Genomic DNA, 17,672 nt, shown 5'->3' with positions numbered 1-17,672 from the left:
ATAAAACATTTTAACTATTTTCCATATCTTAAACAGTTCATTTTGTAGTATGAAATAAAACTGATCTGCTGATTTAGGATGCAGATTGTGTGTAAATGACACACATTGTGTCAAATGTGTGTAAATGTGGTTAAAATAGGTAGTGGCAAGACAATTCACACAATGAACAATGAACACATTTGCACAGAAATATTGAGGTAGATTTTTTTTTTGCATTTAAACTCCAAATCAGACAGCTTGTCCTGTTTATTTAGAATATGCAATGGCATTAAAAAAATATTTTGAAGCTGATTTGACAGCATATAGAGACACCAAATAACCATTAATTCCTGACCTTTCTCCCTCTGGATGAGGAACATGAAAACAAAGATGTCTTCAGGTGAATTTATCACTTTCAGATCAAATTAAGTAAAATATCGCTGCATATAACTGCCTTTATGTGTAGCAATATTTCTTATCTGGAAGCTGGTACTTCCCAGAGTCTTGTTTGCACAAATCTCCCTGTAAAACAGTTGCTTGCACACTTTTTACACATTTTAATGCAAACTATATGTGTAGTATGCTTATGAAGCTGCTGCAAGGTGGATTTTGTTACTTTTGCACAGGCGCAGGCTCCCCCTCTTCACAGTCTTTATGCTCAGCAAACCAACTTTTAAACACCAACTATCTTTCTAACCCCCTGCAAGAAAGAAAAATAAGAATATTTCTATGAATCTCTCTTAATGTGGATATTTTGGAGACATCTTATACTTGACAGTAAGATGCCATTATTTAACTACAGTGTGATTGAGTAGCACACATTAAAAAGACATCATTGCAAAATCCTGTGTCCTCCCTCTCCTGAGCCACTGTTTCTTGTCTCCGTGGGAAAGGAGTCAGAGCTACACGGCACTCTGAATGACCCCGGCCGGACCATGTCTGTGATCATGATGCAAGCCCGGCTGTCCCCTCCTGACCACAGACTCCAGGCCAACTAATAAGTGTGTGATCTGTTGAAGATAAATGCTTTCCCAGAGAAAGTGATGACATTTAATGCTTCTCTAAGTCCACTGGGGTGAGCATGTTTCGGGGCATGTATGCAAATGTGTGTTTTCATTGCCTCATTTGCACCACTGTCCTGCTTCATCTCAGAGGAGGGAGGATCAGTGTGGGATTGCATCTCGGCAGAAGTGAAATGTAACAAAGTACATTTACTCAAGTACTGTACTTAAGTTAAATTTTGAGGTACTTGTACTTTCTTGAGTATTTCCATATATATATTCCGTATGTAACTTTATACTTCTACTCCACTACATTTAGCTGCCAGCTTTAGTTAATTTAGGTCAATAAAAAAATGATCAATTTGTTCTAATGTTATAAATTAAACCACATAACAGTATATTAAGTTTAGTTAAAATCTACCTTGACGACAGAAAAACACTGCTTACATAAATGCATTTAAAAATATACATACAATGGATTACAAATTTATTAGACCACCGGTTTATTCCACAGCTGTCCTAAATTAACAGCATTAGAAATTACCAAAATAATTTTTTATGTTTCTGTATTGGTTAATACTAACCTAGGTTAATACATCAATAGGCAGAAACTCTTTAACCAAAACTATATTTTAATGCTGAAATATATTTATTATTATTGTTATGCATGACATTTCAAATTTACTGTTTTACCAAAAACAACTGTACAAATAGTAAAGAACATTATTATTTCTTGATTAATAATTCATAATAATTAATGTCAAATTACAGATATTTACTTGCATTCCTGAACAGAAAAATGAGTCTTAGTGGTTGTTATGTGTGTGAGGCGGTTATAATCTGGGTATAAAAAGGTGAATTCAGTTTGTTATTTGCCAAACAAATAACAATAACATTTTAGTTTTAAACAAGCTCTTGAAAGATTTCTAAAATATTTGTTGTTTGTTTTCTCGTTTTTATAACAGGCGGTCAAATGAATTTGTTAAGCACTATATGTATTTAGATTTGGAATATTTATAACAATCTGAGTGTGGCCATTCTGCAAAATGAGTACTTTTACTTTTGATACTTTAAGTAAATTTTAGTGCTGATACTTTTGTACTTTTATTTAACTAAGTTTTGAATGCAGGACTTTAACTTAAAAGTGTGGTATTAGCGGTTTTACTTAAGTAAGGGATCTGAATACTTCTTCACCGCTGCTTCTCGGGGCTGTTGAGTGGACGTTTTGTTCCATCTCTGCAGTTGTCAAGAGCTTTTAAAGACTCCGTGCCATGTGTAATGCTGCTGGAATGACAGCTGTATTGTCTCTTTTAAAAAAACAACTCAAACTGTGCTTAACATGCTATCTCAGTACATTAAAAAATCAATCACAAGTTCTATTATAACCTCAACTATTACATATCTGAATGTGTTTCATTTTCTTGAAGCCTCAGACTATTTTGGGAAGCAAACAAACACATGCAGCTTCCTCCAGGCTGTGGTGTTTAAAAGAAGATATCCAGAGATCTGCATGGCATTAATGCACCATCTTCAATACTAAACAGTACATGTTGCTAGGAGAAATTTACAAAAAACACATGGCGGGGGAGTAACAGGGACATTTTTTTTGCTTTTGTTAAATAAAAAATGCAGCTGCTCAGACAAAGTTGCTGTCATTCTTAATCTGTCATCTTTGTGTTTGAAAGGCAATTTCTCACCATATAATAATGGCCATATTGAATGGTTTTTAAAACACTGTTACCCTTCTCCACTCTGAGACAAGTAGTCTCTCAGTAGTGAGATTAAGTGATTTGGTGGCTCTTTTGGGGGGTCAACTTGCCAAACTGTGCACCACTCGCTCCCATGTGATGTAACGTCCGTGTTTGATTTCTCCCCGACGATTTCAAAAACATTCCCAAGGATGCTTGTCCCTTGGCCTTTTTAAAAAGCTGGCTTTACTTGGTTTTGTAAACACTCTGGCCAAAAATTGCTGTGAGCTGAGAAAGGAGATCAGTGCAGTGACAAGCTGGCATCTCCTGTTGGCAGAATACAATAACACTGACCAGGCCTGACCACTGCTGCCACACAGACCAGAATACACTTCACAGACGTACCAGGCCGGCCTCACAGACAGACAGGCATGCAGCGATTGACTTCTGACATTTTAAACATTGAGATTAAACATTGTAACAACTGGGAAGCATTAGTAACACCAACAACACCAACTTACAATATGAAAAATAGGTAGCTATACATGCATAACACACTGTGTGGGCAGTAGCTACAATAAAGGACACAGAAGCCATGTCCTCTGTTTTTTATTGGATTATGGGGACCTGAGATGGCCTATTCCTGTTCTAATCAATATTTTTTACATATCATCAATGGATCAACAGACGCAATGCAAAAGGTATCGCTTGTAGTTACAAATCCCCAAATAATCATCACCCAACTTTGCAGGTTCCTCTCAGATCTGAGTAACTTTTTGGTGTTTTTGGACTCATACATTTATTTATTTTTTCTGGACTACTAATAGAATGCTTTTGTTGAGTGCTTTGGTTCACTCTCACTTCTCTTATTGCTGTTGTTTTGAGTTAAAAAAAAGCAGACATCGTTAGCTTCTAGCTGGTAGAGAACTTAGCAGCTGAAGATCCAGACGTTTTGCTGAACAGTTGGTGGAAAACAAAACAGAGCAACAAGAAATTGTGAATTTGGCACTAACCTCCTCCAAGCGGCCAGAAACACCACCCAAAATAAATGCTAATATTGCTCTGTATGTGTAAATGTGTGATGTAGTGTGTGAAGTTTGTGTGACGATGTGTTGTGAAAGCCTGTCAGTGTTGAGATTCTCCTGCACGACAAAGCCCTGATAGATCTGAAACTGAACATTTCCACTAGTCGACTTGCAGACAAAACATGAATCAGACTTTTTATATATCTGCATCATTATTTAGTTGTTTCTGCACTACTCTTGAGCAGTTTAATGCAATTAAAAGCAGCAAAAACTGTTGATTTGATACTGCCGTAGCAGGGATGGAGCTGCACAGTTTCTGGAGGTGAAATTGACCGAGCTGAGTGCACCTCTAGATGATGTTATGAACCTTCCAGACATGACGGCATTTGGTTTTCCTGACATATCTGGAACTTCCAGGACAGCTACAAAATAACAGTAGTGCTTTATTCAGCCATGGCTGATGACAAAAATAAATGGTGGCGTAGCTTACACCAGAGCATCTCCCATTAGTATAATACCCTTACGACATCAGTTCAGCCTTGTAGAGGAAACCACTGAGTAAGAAATTATTTTTTTCTGATGACATTAAATCAATGTAAAAAAACTTGAACTTTGAACAGTCACAAGCCTTGGGTTGAATTGTGGACCAGTCATGCTGAACTGAGAACACAGAAAGGTGGCTAATAAAGTCCACAGACAGGAACATAAAAAGAAGTGGATGTGACAGAGTAGACACGTAAACATTGTGCAGAAAGATGCTAAAGGGAAATATGAAGACGAGATTTGTTGTTTTTCGGTCTCCAGATTTCAGGAACTTCAGTATCAACATAAAAATGAATCCGACATTTACTGCTTGGCTGGTTTTCCAAATCATTATCGGGATTCACTTAATTGGCATTACTCTATTTCAGTATTCATTTTTTCATTTTTAAATTACAGCATTACTGTAAATACTTGTTTTCCATCCTGTTACTGTGACGTTGTGGGAAGTTTTCAGTCGTATGTTTGTTTGACCAGGTCTCTCAATGAACCTTTCAAGGGCAACGTTTCCAGTAAAGGCCATTTCCACAGCAACTGTTATCATGAGCCTCACATCATTTCTGAGATGTGACCCAGATGTTAGACCTGAGCTCACTTTATAAACATCTAATCAAACAGAGAAACCTTCTGCTTATGTCTGCATTAATCAGTCAGAAGATTACGGCTCAAAAATACTGTATGTCCTTCTCTGTTTCCAGACTGGCTCACTGCTCTCCATAAACATAACGTCTCTGTAACCCTGACCAGTGAGGAAAAGCCCAGGGGAAGTTTGATGAAAGTGGTGAAGGTGTGTCACTATTTAGATCTCTAATTACAATAAATCAGCATCTTAGCCTTGCTTGAAAGTACACTCACTGCTTCTGTTATAGCCCACAAGGGCTGTAAGGGCTGGACTCAATAAAAACATAGTGACCAGGTGTCAGATCAACAAGATTCATCCATTATCCTTAAGCGCTTATCCAAACTTTTGTCAATACCAGCCATAACGACCCATATGAACGTTTTGAGGGCTCATGGTACCACAGATCGTTCTAATATAGCACACATCATTATATATACACGTAGGGTTGCGTTTGTAAAAAAAAAAACAAAAAAAAAACACTGACCTAGGTTTAGGGCAAAAAACTTACTGGTAAGGCATTATAGTATAATATAAGTATAAGTATTTATGAGGATTGCGTTAGCCACGGAAGTTATTCAAAAAATAATTTGCTTTTGTTTTCACACAGGACACAAAGTACGTTCACCTGGGCGAAAGTCCGCCATTTGTTCGACCCGTCCTACTACTACGTCTGCAAGATGGCAGTGGAGGACCGTCGAAGACGTAAATGTTGGTTGTATTTTGCTGTCTGTACACAGCCACGCATCCAAGAGGAAGCTATGAAAATTATGGACATAGCACTTTAAAAATGCAAATATAATGAGACAAAAGTCAAGCGGACAAAACTTATTCATGGGGTGAGCACTTCAGCTGTCATGGAGCCAAACAACTGAGTATATTGTACATACAAACTGCCTCGACTGAAACTGCAACATAAAAAAACATTAGAATGACATTTACAAGAAAAGCAGTGGATGATTATAAGTTCATGTTTGTTTTATTTTGGTGACAATAGGCTGTTACCATTGTTACAGCAGTGCAGTGTAAACAAAACTACACTCACAGCCCCACTGATAACCGTCTAAAGTGTTTCATAGAGCAGGTCAAAAATAAGTCAAGTGTGTAAGTGTGTGTGTCTATATTTTGCTCAAGAGCTTTGGATGAACATCAGTCGACCTTTTGGTGGATATCGTACGGCTAAAGGGATGTGATAAGAAGTGAATGAACCTTTAAACCATCAGGAAGCAGATCAAAGACCCACAGAGCAGAGAACAGCACAGTGTGGAGGTTTCCTCTATCCCGGTCAGCACAGAACAACATGTTTTAACATTTAATACTGAGGCTGAGACTCTGCAGAGCTGACCACAGGAAGGCACTGATCTGATTAAATGGGAAGCTTTGAGTTTCACTGGGAAAAGGTCTGTACAGTTTCCCTTAATGGGAAATACTGAGATGATTTATGATATTTGTTAAGTAAATATATTTTACTTTGTTTGGCCTATATGTGAATATTTACATTTAAAGATATTTTTCATGACTTTAAAAGAACATCATAATAAATTCTACCTGATTAATGACAAAAAACATGTCTAAGTAAAGGTTTTTTTAGTGGTACCAAGCTGAGAGCACCACTCAGTGTATTTTATATCTCTGTGCTTTGGTTCAGCGTTGGTTGTGAAAACTCTTGTCAGTGTTTTCCCACAGTTTACTTCCCGCTTAGCAGCGCTGGCTCTGTTGAGATGTCGGGAAGGGTGCTGCCATGTGTGATGTTGTGCTGCAGGTGCCAAGTATTTCCACTGAAACGGTGTTGGTGGATTTAATGTAACACACTGTTGCCTTAGAGCCCCTGTTGAAATGGAAACAGTTGGTACACGAAGCAAAGTGTACATATGTACGTCGTCAAGCACATTAATTCAATAGCTACTAGACCAAAATTGAAACACTAGCGTTAAATGCATGACATGATCCGAATGCAGTCTTACTTTCTATCTTAAAGGAGAAGTTTGACATTTTCAGAAATATGTTTAATTGCTTACAACAGCTGGTTAGCTTAGCTTAGCATAAAGCCTGGAAACAGGAAACAGCTCACCTGGCTCTGTCTAGTGGTAAAATAAATTAATAAATCTTTCTCAACCCAGTCACCAGAATAAAAGTTGGCATCATCATTGTTTCCGAACCACAGAACCGATGGAGCATACTCTAATTCCTGACTTGTGACGCACTTGGGTGTTTTTTTAACATGTGGTTAATGTTGTAAATTCAAACAAAATCTACTTGGTTATGTTTAGGCAACAAATCTTCTTTTAAGTTCAGGGAAAATATCAGGGTCATTTATATTTAGTTTAGAGAACAAAAAGAAGAAGAGTGTGCTCAAACGAATTGATGAACAAAAATCAAACTATTTGTTTTAATGTAAAGGTGTAATGTTGATGTCAAAATAACTGTCATCACAACATTTTCACTGTCTATTTTTGCTGAGAACCTCACCTGTCGGGCAGTTTGGCCCGGGTGTTAGCATGCTAGCATTTGTGAAAACATGTTCAGAAGTTACTGATTATAGTAACAAATGTTGCCAAATAAATCTGTTGGAGGAAAAGGGGCAATAATTGCCTCTGAAATGTAGTGGAGTAGAAATTTTAAAAACTAGAAATACTCAAGTATAGTACAAGTACCTCAAAATTGTGTTAATACACCTTGCAGCTTTGTGCAACAAGATTTAAGGAACTACCACAAAACCTGTTGTTTTTACACTTTTTTTTTTTAATCAAGCAAACAAGATACACTTTTTTTGTTAGTCAGCTGATTTGGCAGATTCTGGTTTTTCACTGTTTCTAGTCTTCATCCTCATATAAACTAACTGGCTGCTGGCTGTAGCTTCATATTTACCGCACATACATGAGAGCAGTGGAGGAAGTTTTCAGATCCCTTACTGCAGTAAAAGTACTAATACCACACTGTGAAATTACTCCACTACAAGTACAAGTACTGCATTCAAACTTACTGAAGTAAAAGTACAAAAGGATTAGCATCAAAATGTACTCAAAGTAAAAGTATATTCGTTATGCAGAATGGACCCACTCGGATCATTTAATATATTCCAAATATTATATTATTATTTTTGATGCATTTATATAAGCAGCGTTTACTCTTGTCAAGGTATGGCTGATTTTAATTACTTAATATACTTTTATGTGGTTTAATTAATATAGAAGCGTAATCAATCATTTTAAATTACTCATGTTTTTTATGTTAAATCTCAACCTGAAAAGTAACTAAAGCTGGTGGCTAAATGTAGTAAAAAGTGCAATATGTAGTGAAGTAGAAGTATAAAGTTACATACATATTTTGTACCTCAAAATTATACTTAACTACAGTACTGAGTAGATGTACTTAGTGACTTTCCAACACTGCATGAGAGTGATATCACTTTTTACACAACTCTCAACAGCAAAGTAAATAACAAGTCTTTCCAAACGATTCCTATAAGTCCCACCCCCTTAACAATAAAATTCTATCCAAATATTGCCTCAAGTGTGCTCCAGAATTATAACAAAGATAGATTTCCTGATAAAAACACACCCTACATGATTCGGAAGTTTTCCTTTTGCAGGTGTTGTTTCTACTTGTTACAGCGCCACAGCTCCACTCTCTGGTTGTATTTTATTTCCAAACTAATATCCCACTGCAGACATTGACATAATAAGCAGGCTGATGTTGCAGTTAACCTCCTTCAAATTGGCTCCTGTGGAAAAAGAGCTGACACACAGTTGGCTGACAATAAAAAGTGCAAAAACAAGACCTCACAGATTGTTCTCCTCTGTGCTTTCTGTGAATTATGCCGAGTTCACTGCCAATTGCTTCTACTCATGGAATTTCAGGTAATGACAAGTTTGGGCAGTTTGAGTAAGAATCAGAGAGGAAGTGTATTAATGATCAAGATTTAAGTCAGGGTGTAATCGCTGACTCACAGAGATTGAGTACAGAGATAAGGTGAGCCGATCTCTCGTGGGCGGCCGTGAAATGTTCCAGTTTGTACTGGACAGGAAGCCCTTAACCTGACATAGAGACATCGCTGGGCGTTTATTTAACAACTTTAACTTTGAAGTTTAGTCATCTGAATCTGTGCACCATTAAAGTTGAGTACAAACTGGCAATTTGGGAGCAGATGTCGTGGTGATAACATCTTTAGTGTGTAATTCAAGTTCAAGTTTCAATCCAGGACAAAGCTGTTTATCGTGAGATCATGTTTCACTTGTCAGCTCAGAGGAATATTTTTGACATTTTAACAGCAAATTAATAAATGAAAACATTGTAAAAAATAAAATATGTCGGAATTGCACACTGTATCATTAAATAAGTCCCTAATTTTGCTAAAATGTCATGAAAAACACATTTCCTATAAAATGATGGTCAAATAATGGGCATACTATGATATTTTTCATTATTAAGAACTAAGTAAGACAGGGTTTCTATACATCTACCAGCTCAAGTTCAGAGTAAAATACTCTCCACATCTGTCACAATGCATTACATTAACACACATCTTCTGCATTGTCACCTCTGCACATAATATTCATTTTCATATTCGTTATAATGTTTTATAACTTTAACACATTCCTTTGACAATATTTTGCACAGTCCTGCGCAAAACTGCACAAGTCATAATTTTGAAATCTGAAATTCTGAACATATTTTGCATATTTCTCCACATTTGATCTTTTTTTGTTGTTGTTGTTGTTGTTTTTCTATATTCCTTGACTGTTGCAGTACTATCGTTTCTGTTTTAGTTTCTCTTACTATGTTTATCCTTTGCACCAAACACCAACACCTCGTATAAAAATTAAAAGCCATCTCAACGAATCACATGAGTTAAGGTGATTTCTTTCGCAATAATAATCTTAAATAATTTGATAAAACTTTATATATTCAGGAGACATTTTCCTGCATAATTAGTATTGTAGGCACATTTTTACTTAGATAGTTTACATTATTTTTAATGCATGACTTACTTGCAGTTAAGTACATTTGTGTGGAATGTGGAAAGTTTATCATTCTTTTTTTGGTGAAGAGAGAACACAAAATACTATTTTCTCAGGAACCAAAGTGACAGTATCATAAATAATTTCTATAAAGGTGCAATAAGAACATAAATATTGTATAAAATATTACAGTAACTGAGGCCAATTATGTGATTCTTTATCCTTGTTGCTGTATCACCACAAGAGGGAGCTGTCAGTCCAGTTATGGCAAAGCCTTTTTTGCACTTTCATCTGCAAGATACTGACCAGCTGCCCATATGCAACTATAAAAACAAATCCTCTGATATATTAAAAACAGATGACAATATGAAACATAACTCCCTACTTTTCTGCTTTGTCATTCTACAATTTCACAGCTATTTTGCACCTCTCTGCTCCTCTGCAATGCTGCAATGTTGTGAAACCTCTGTGGCATCTGGATGCTGTTCTGTTCCTCAAATCATAGCTAATGCCTGCTGGGATCGTTACCAAAAAGCCATTACTTCTTGTTCCAGCAAATAATAATACCTTTCCTTTCTCAGTCTCAACAGGCGATCGCTTTATAAAGTGCAGATTAGAGGGTCATGGAGGGAGGCTGTCAACTTTGCAGTGACCCTGTCTCTCCTCCTCTGTGTGTGCCAGCCTTAAAATTATCTGACAGGCTTTATTCAGAAGTAACAAAGAATCAGAAAAGCTTTCCATGCCAAAACAGGGTTAATAGTGTTAATAGTGTTAACAGGGAGCTGGTGGGATGGTGAGAACAATCTGTTATTTTCATATGCATGGACTTAAAAGCTTTAAGTCAGCTTCCTTAATCCGTACATTTTGTGCAAGTGGTGTCATTAATACAAGACTAAGAATCGACATCCATGCTCTCTGCTCTGTCAGGCTGTATTAAGCCCCAGCAGACCATTGAGCTAAATGCTAACATTAGCATGCAATGATGATGCGACATGTTTAGCAGATAAAATGTTTACTGTGTTAGTCTGAAAACATTTAGTAATTATCCCTAAATATCTGCGGCTGCAGCTAAGGCTGATAGGAATGTTGTTTGTTTTGCAGGTTTTTGGCAAATGAAATATCTAACCTGATGATGGCACTAGATGAGAAATTAAGGGATCACCAGAAACAAGTTGAAGGCTATTTAAATGTACCCATTGCCATAGATAGGCATTGCTACGCCTCTTTCCTGATTGACAGGTCAGCATGGTAGCGACTTGTCTTTCACAAGGTAGGCCCGCCCTAAAAAAATACCCTGCTTTATCCTCTGTTTTACTCATCAAATACCCTATAGTACTATGCAGTGCAACATCACTCATGGGGACTGTAGACTGAAGAAAAATGGTTCATGAATGTTGATTGATATATACTGTAAATCTGTAGTGGTCTCATTAAAAAATAGTATTGCAATTGTTATAACACAGTACAACATAGTTTAAAATTTCACCCAATTAACAATGTTGTATGAGCTATATTTACATCATATTATGCCAAAAACATGCATCATTTTGTGACATGTAAACCCCTGCCCATTTCTAGCATGTGAAGTAATTGTTATTATTGCTTCCAGGTTGTAAACCAGGTTATAAGTGAATTGTCATGATGAGGGATCAACCCGTGTTGACTGGCTTGGTTTGAATTGACAAAAGAAGGGTTGAACATGGGTCAGAGCCCTGGTCATTGGTGTCAAAATGGTATTAGACTCTTTTTTTTTAATTGTTGCTTCCTGCTGGTCTTTAAAAAAAAAAAGGTTTAAGGAAAAATTGGCTGAACTTTTCAGACCTGGCGGATGCTGCTTGGTCTGTACCAGATTTCATGGCAATCAATCCAATATTTGTTGAGCTGCTTCACTCGAGATGACATTGTCGCGAAAGTCAGGCTATACAGTTATTAGGTATACATCCTTGACTGTCTGTACAAATGTTCATGGCAATCTAGCCGATAGTAGTTGAGATAATTTAGTCTAAACCAAAGTGGTCGACTGATCACTTTATCATCCCTTCAGCCATGCCATTAACATGGCTAATAATCTTCTGTTAATCGGCCAGTTAGCCAGCCTTAATTCTAGGCAGCCATGTTCCAGGCACAGCAGGGTTCTCCGACACACACACACACACACACACACACACACACACACACACACACACACACACCACTGCTGTGCACAGAGCTAGCTTGTCTTTGTGAGACATGTCCTGAAAACAGGTCAGAAACTGTCTGGCTTTTCTTTTCTTTTTTTTAACTCATTGTCTGAACAGAATAAAGTCTAAAAATAATAAAAAGGTCAATCTCAGTTCACATATACAGAATACTACATGTATACTGTACTGAGCGTGAAAATCTCAGTGTTCTCATGTCAACTGATTGATTGAACTCACTGTCTCTCTGTTTCTATCTCTCCCAGTCAATTGTATGTTCGGACGCCCACGCACTCACACACACAGACACTCTCTCTCGCTCTCTCTCTCTCACACACGCACACACGCACAAGGGGTTGACACATTGGTGTTGTCAGCTCAGCAGGGTGCAGGCTGGCCCAGAGAAATACCACAGAGATAGCAGGCAGGGCAGAGCGAGGGACTCCTCAGTGATTGAGTGCAGGCTGTGCACCTGTGCTTTCCTCTCCAGGATAAGATTTATAAGTCCTTGTGCTTGTTTCAAGACCTATATTCATTTATAATGCTGCATCTACTGTTGAAAACCAGTTTATCCCTCACTTACTTTTTCACTTACCTCGTTTTCTTTACATCATTGTGCATTACCAGTGTTTATTTTCTGACCATACAATCCTTCCACACCACCTAAGATCTTGTTGGATCACTTTCCTTTCTCCTTTCTCTTGCACACACATGTACTCATTCACTTATGTGTTGTAACTTTTATAAATGATTATAACTACACAAAGTGCTGGCTGTTATAACTGTTAAAGAGAGGAACATGGATGTCATTGAGGAGTCAGTGTTAAGTGGTTTGACTAAATAACAGTAGCAGTACCACATGGTAGAAATAGTACTTCCCAAGTAAAGTTCCTGCATTCAAAATCTTACTTACTTACGTATTTTCAGCAAAATAAACTTAAAGTTATAACAGTAAAAGTACTTGCTGTGCAACAGAAAGGCCTATTTAATATTATCATTGAAGCATCAACATGCAAGTTTTATTTAGATGATATAGCTTATTACTACTTAATACAACGTTTGGGTAGCTTAAGTCTTAATCTGCGATGTAACTAATAACTATAGCTCCTAAATAAATGTAGTGGAAAATAATATTTCTCTCTGAAAAGTCAGTTAGTCAGCTGATCCAAGTACTACCTTAATTTCCTTTATCATATAACAAATTATTAATTTAAAAAACAACAACTGACTGTCCAGTTTGCTTAGAATTCAAGTCTATGAGATGAGATGAGATAAGATAACATAACATATTCCTTAATTAAATATTGGTTGAAAGAAAAATAGATATTTCAGAAATGCAACACTTTTTGACTCTTCATCAGGGTGTAATGTGCGATAAGGATAGGTGTTAAATTAAATTCTTCTGATTTTTAACAAATAACTAATGTTTGAGAGGTTTTTAATCAGCCTAATTCACTCAACCTAAAACACTCAACCTTGCTCAAGGTTATTAGTTTACTTGTGAAACACATGGTGTCTGTTGGCTGTGTCACTGCTGGATCTTACTGTTACTGTGAATATTGGCACACACACGATTTACAAGGACACCTTAATTACATGTTTCTAGTTAAACCTGTACTTTTCCTGCAATGTTAAATGTCTGAAGAGATTAGTAATTAAAGTGTATGACTAAAATTAAAAAAATAATAATAGTATAGTATTTAGTGTTGTAATTACTGTAAATGGCAGTAACTGTTATGCACATATGTGCCATTATGAACATTGTGTGCCAGCTCTGCACAGGAGGAGCCAGCGAGATGCAGCCAGTGAAAAGATGTTTTACCCACAAACCCACTCTCTTCATCTCACCATGGCAATAAGGTCTTAATTGTGGCCCCATGCCAAGCCAGGGCAGATGGCTGTCTCCATGCCAACAAATCTTGAAAATAAACCCTGTCAAAACAGATGTTTGTCATTAATACATGTGATTTAAGCCTCACTCACAGCAAGTGCAAGTCAAACAAAAGAAATATAATATGATAAAATAATCAGAATATTTCACATGTGTTAGAGATAACACAGAACATTAATGAAAACCCCCCACTGCTTCCAACCAAGCAGGAACCTCTGGGTCTGCAAAGTGACACCAATGTGAAGTGACCTGATAAACCTGCATTCTTTGTAATGGCCAACAGGGGGCAACTCCACTGGTGGCAAAAAAAAAAGTCTGATTGTAAAGAGTAAACATTCTCACAATGAGTTAACGGTCTCAATCGCTACTTTCAAGTCTTCTTTGATACAGTACGATGATGTTCATTTAGTAAATTACGATGCCATTTAGAGTAAAAATAGATAATAAACAAGGGTATGCTCATTTAGCTCATCATGTCAATCAGGATAGGCACTCTGAACATTTAAACAGCCTTGAACTTGTTTTTTGGTGCTGTTGGTTTTTCATTTTAGATATTGACCCTTTTAATATGTATTTTCATTTTATGAAAGTTAATTGTAACATTTTACTTACCTTAAAAATGTCTCAAACTAAAAAACACTCAAAGGTATTTTTTTCTATTCATTGTGTGTAGCCAGACCTATCTCCACAGGTCTGTGTCAGCACTGGAGAAAGGTATAGCTGCACCCAATATCACTTTGGGATATGGGAAAAACACTCTGGGCTGCATTTCTTTTTAAACCAACCACAATTTTCTGGGGCAGTGCTAAGCCAGGATGCAGTGCAGTTTCACCTGCAAAATAGATAACAGATATCATGATAATAGATGCCTATGCTTATAGCCACAGTGTACATCCAGTAAGTCAGACTAGCGTTTACTCTGCTAACGGTAACTGATCCCAGGAGACTGGTAACCTGTGTAAGCTCCCCAGATCCACCCTCTTGTACAAATACGGCCACTTCTGCCTCCAAAAATCTAAGATTACCACAGCCTTATTACCAAACTTGAGACTTCAGACCGGTAGTCCACAAAGCAATGGATGACATCACAGTGGCTCTGTCCACTTCTTTTATACTGTCTAACCGTGTTACAGCAGGTTAAATTTGGCAGCATTTGCAAGCTGAAAGAAGGGTGACGAGCTGCACTTTGATATGTGAATTTTCAAAGGAACATGAAAGAACAAAGAGCTCGGACAGAGCAGGTGCATTAAATAAAAAGCTGCAAAATGATTTGATATGAGAAAGACATCAGCATTGAAAATCATTACTAATAACTCATGTGAAAGAGGCATACAGAGTGTTGAGGGTTTAAATTGATTGTAAGTTTGACTTAACATATTTCAATATTGATAAATCATTTTTCATTAAGAGTTCACATGCTTATGTGCTAACAAAGACTGTTGTTGTTTTTGTTGTCTTTTCTCTTTTGTTTCTTCGCTGAATGAATCCCTCTTGTTTCCAGACTCACGCTGTGCATCACACAGTGTGTCTTACCTCTTTGTTGTTTTTACAAGTGACCTGAGGCATCACAGGATTGGATGTTTTGTAAACCCCATAAGGGTTTAGGTTATTGAATTATTAAAATCCTTCCTATTTCATTTTTTTGAACTGCCCTTCCACACATAGACACTGACACAAAGATATGTGCACAAACAAAACCCTATAGTGACCTGATCCATCAACCCTCCTCCACACGTCCATCCCATCCTCCTGTCTGTGTCTGGGAGACTGTTGGTGGCTGCCTGTTGTATTTTTAATGCCTTTTCTTCCTCCCCCAGCTGTGTATGATGAATGTTTGATTCGCCCTCCCATGGCCTAAGGAGAATATGACCAAGCCCAGTCCACCAGGCCACAAAGGCTGTGAAATATTCACATCCAGGAGCTGCTGAGTGGACTCCTGTTCCTGATAGCCTTGTTAGAGTCAATAAAGCACCTGCAGTGACCCATCCAGGAGACCAAATCACATCAATGAGTCTTTGCCAGAGGGAAATCCAGCATGAAAGTCAGTGTTCGTCTTTGTATGTGTGTTTGTCCTTTTTGTGCATCCTTTTTATCTGTGCATCCTGTGCTGTGTCAAATTTGTGGAGTTTGCTTTCAGCTGCAGTTCTGAAGTCTGTCTGCTTTCACAAAGGGCAGAATTTCAGCTGCTACTCTAGATTATCCTCCTGGGAAGCATCTTTTATGTTTACATCACAAGATGAAATGGCCTATTATTCACTGCCAGCTACAGTTAACATCTACACATACCATACATACACATACGCACCGTTTTCTGTCTGATATAAATCGACACACTGGAATCCTTTGATCTCTTCTCTTTTCAGCTGCTGTTCCTATTTAACCCCCCTCTGATTTCATATTTCTTTCATGCAAAAACTTTCTTTTTTTTGTTTGATGGAAGCTTTCCAGAATCAAAGACTTGTTTTGGTTGTTTTATCTCTTGAAACTCCCTGTTAGTCTGTGAGGGACCACCCTGAGTGAGATCAAAGATGGAGACTGTGTTCAGACATCTATTTCTATCATATGAAGGGTGCTGGTGGAGTTAGAAGCCAAACAAGTTATGCATATGTGATCAACCTCTTAAAACCCTAGCATGTCTTTTTTAAAAACACATTCTATAGTATTGCAGATAGAGACACCACTGACTCCACAAACTAAAAACTTCATCAGGTTAGGCCTAAAGCATGTATTTGTTACTGTTAAACAAATATGAGTTATAGAAGAGAACAAGGAAAAAAATAATTTAGCCATGTTGATACTGATATAGCTTAAGTTGTGTTTTAGCCACATCTTTGATGAGCACATTTTCAGCTAATTACTAGAACTATAAGTTGTTACCTTTCAAATGAGACATCATGTGTGTATTTTGGACTTACTGTTCTTCTGTGTCAACCTTTTCTATTTGTGTATGCCAATTCAATTATTTACAAAATCTAGAAAATAGAAAATTCCAAAAGGAGGGTAGCTGTAAATAAAATAGGTTAAGTGAATATAGACAGATGCATATTGAGTCCATTACTTATATTGTATTATATTTCATTTGCTGTGGTGATGTTACTCTGAAGTAAATTAAATTAGATTCAATAGATAAAGCTTTCTCTTTAGCCTTTGGAGTTTAAGAGGTTTGCATTGACTAATTCCTGTCATCTTTAGACTTCTTATTCTGAAGTCCCTAAAAAAGACATTAAGCTCGATTTAATTTTCCTTTATTTAATGTGAAAACTGCAACTTGTTTTTAATGTTTAATATGATAATCAACCTGTCTGCAACAGCAACAACAGCAACAACAAAAATCACAGTCAAAATAATACAAAATGTTGATAATAACTAAGGGATGATTAGATAGACACTAATAAAAGTTGCACTTACATTTTGAGCTGATTTCACAGAAAATAAATACATTTACAACTGATTGACTACTGCAATGCTATTATACAATGATTACTTTATGACTTAATTTAATTGCACAATCTCCCTATCTGCATTACAGAGGAATGACACAGCATCACCCAGAATTAAACTAAACCTTTTATCCTCTAAACGTTGTGTCCTCCTTATGAAAACAAAGCAACCACGGCAGAGCATTTAGTTATATGCAGAGAATAATTCTGTGGGATCATATTTACAGGAGCAGCACCTATGAATGTGTTCACAGAAGATTGAATTGAGCCTAAATCCTTTTTAATACCAAACAAACACCAATGAAAAACAGAGCATAAAAGGGACACTCCAGCAATTTAGCACTGCACTTC

Source organism: Centropristis striata, chromosome 19 (assembly GCF_030273125.1).
Source record: "Centropristis striata isolate RG_2023a ecotype Rhode Island chromosome 19, C.striata_1.0, whole genome shotgun sequence".
In the NCBI taxonomy this organism is placed as follows: Eukaryota; Metazoa; Chordata; class Actinopteri; order Perciformes; family Serranidae; genus Centropristis; species Centropristis striata.
Note: the sequence above shows the minus strand (reverse complement) of the source record.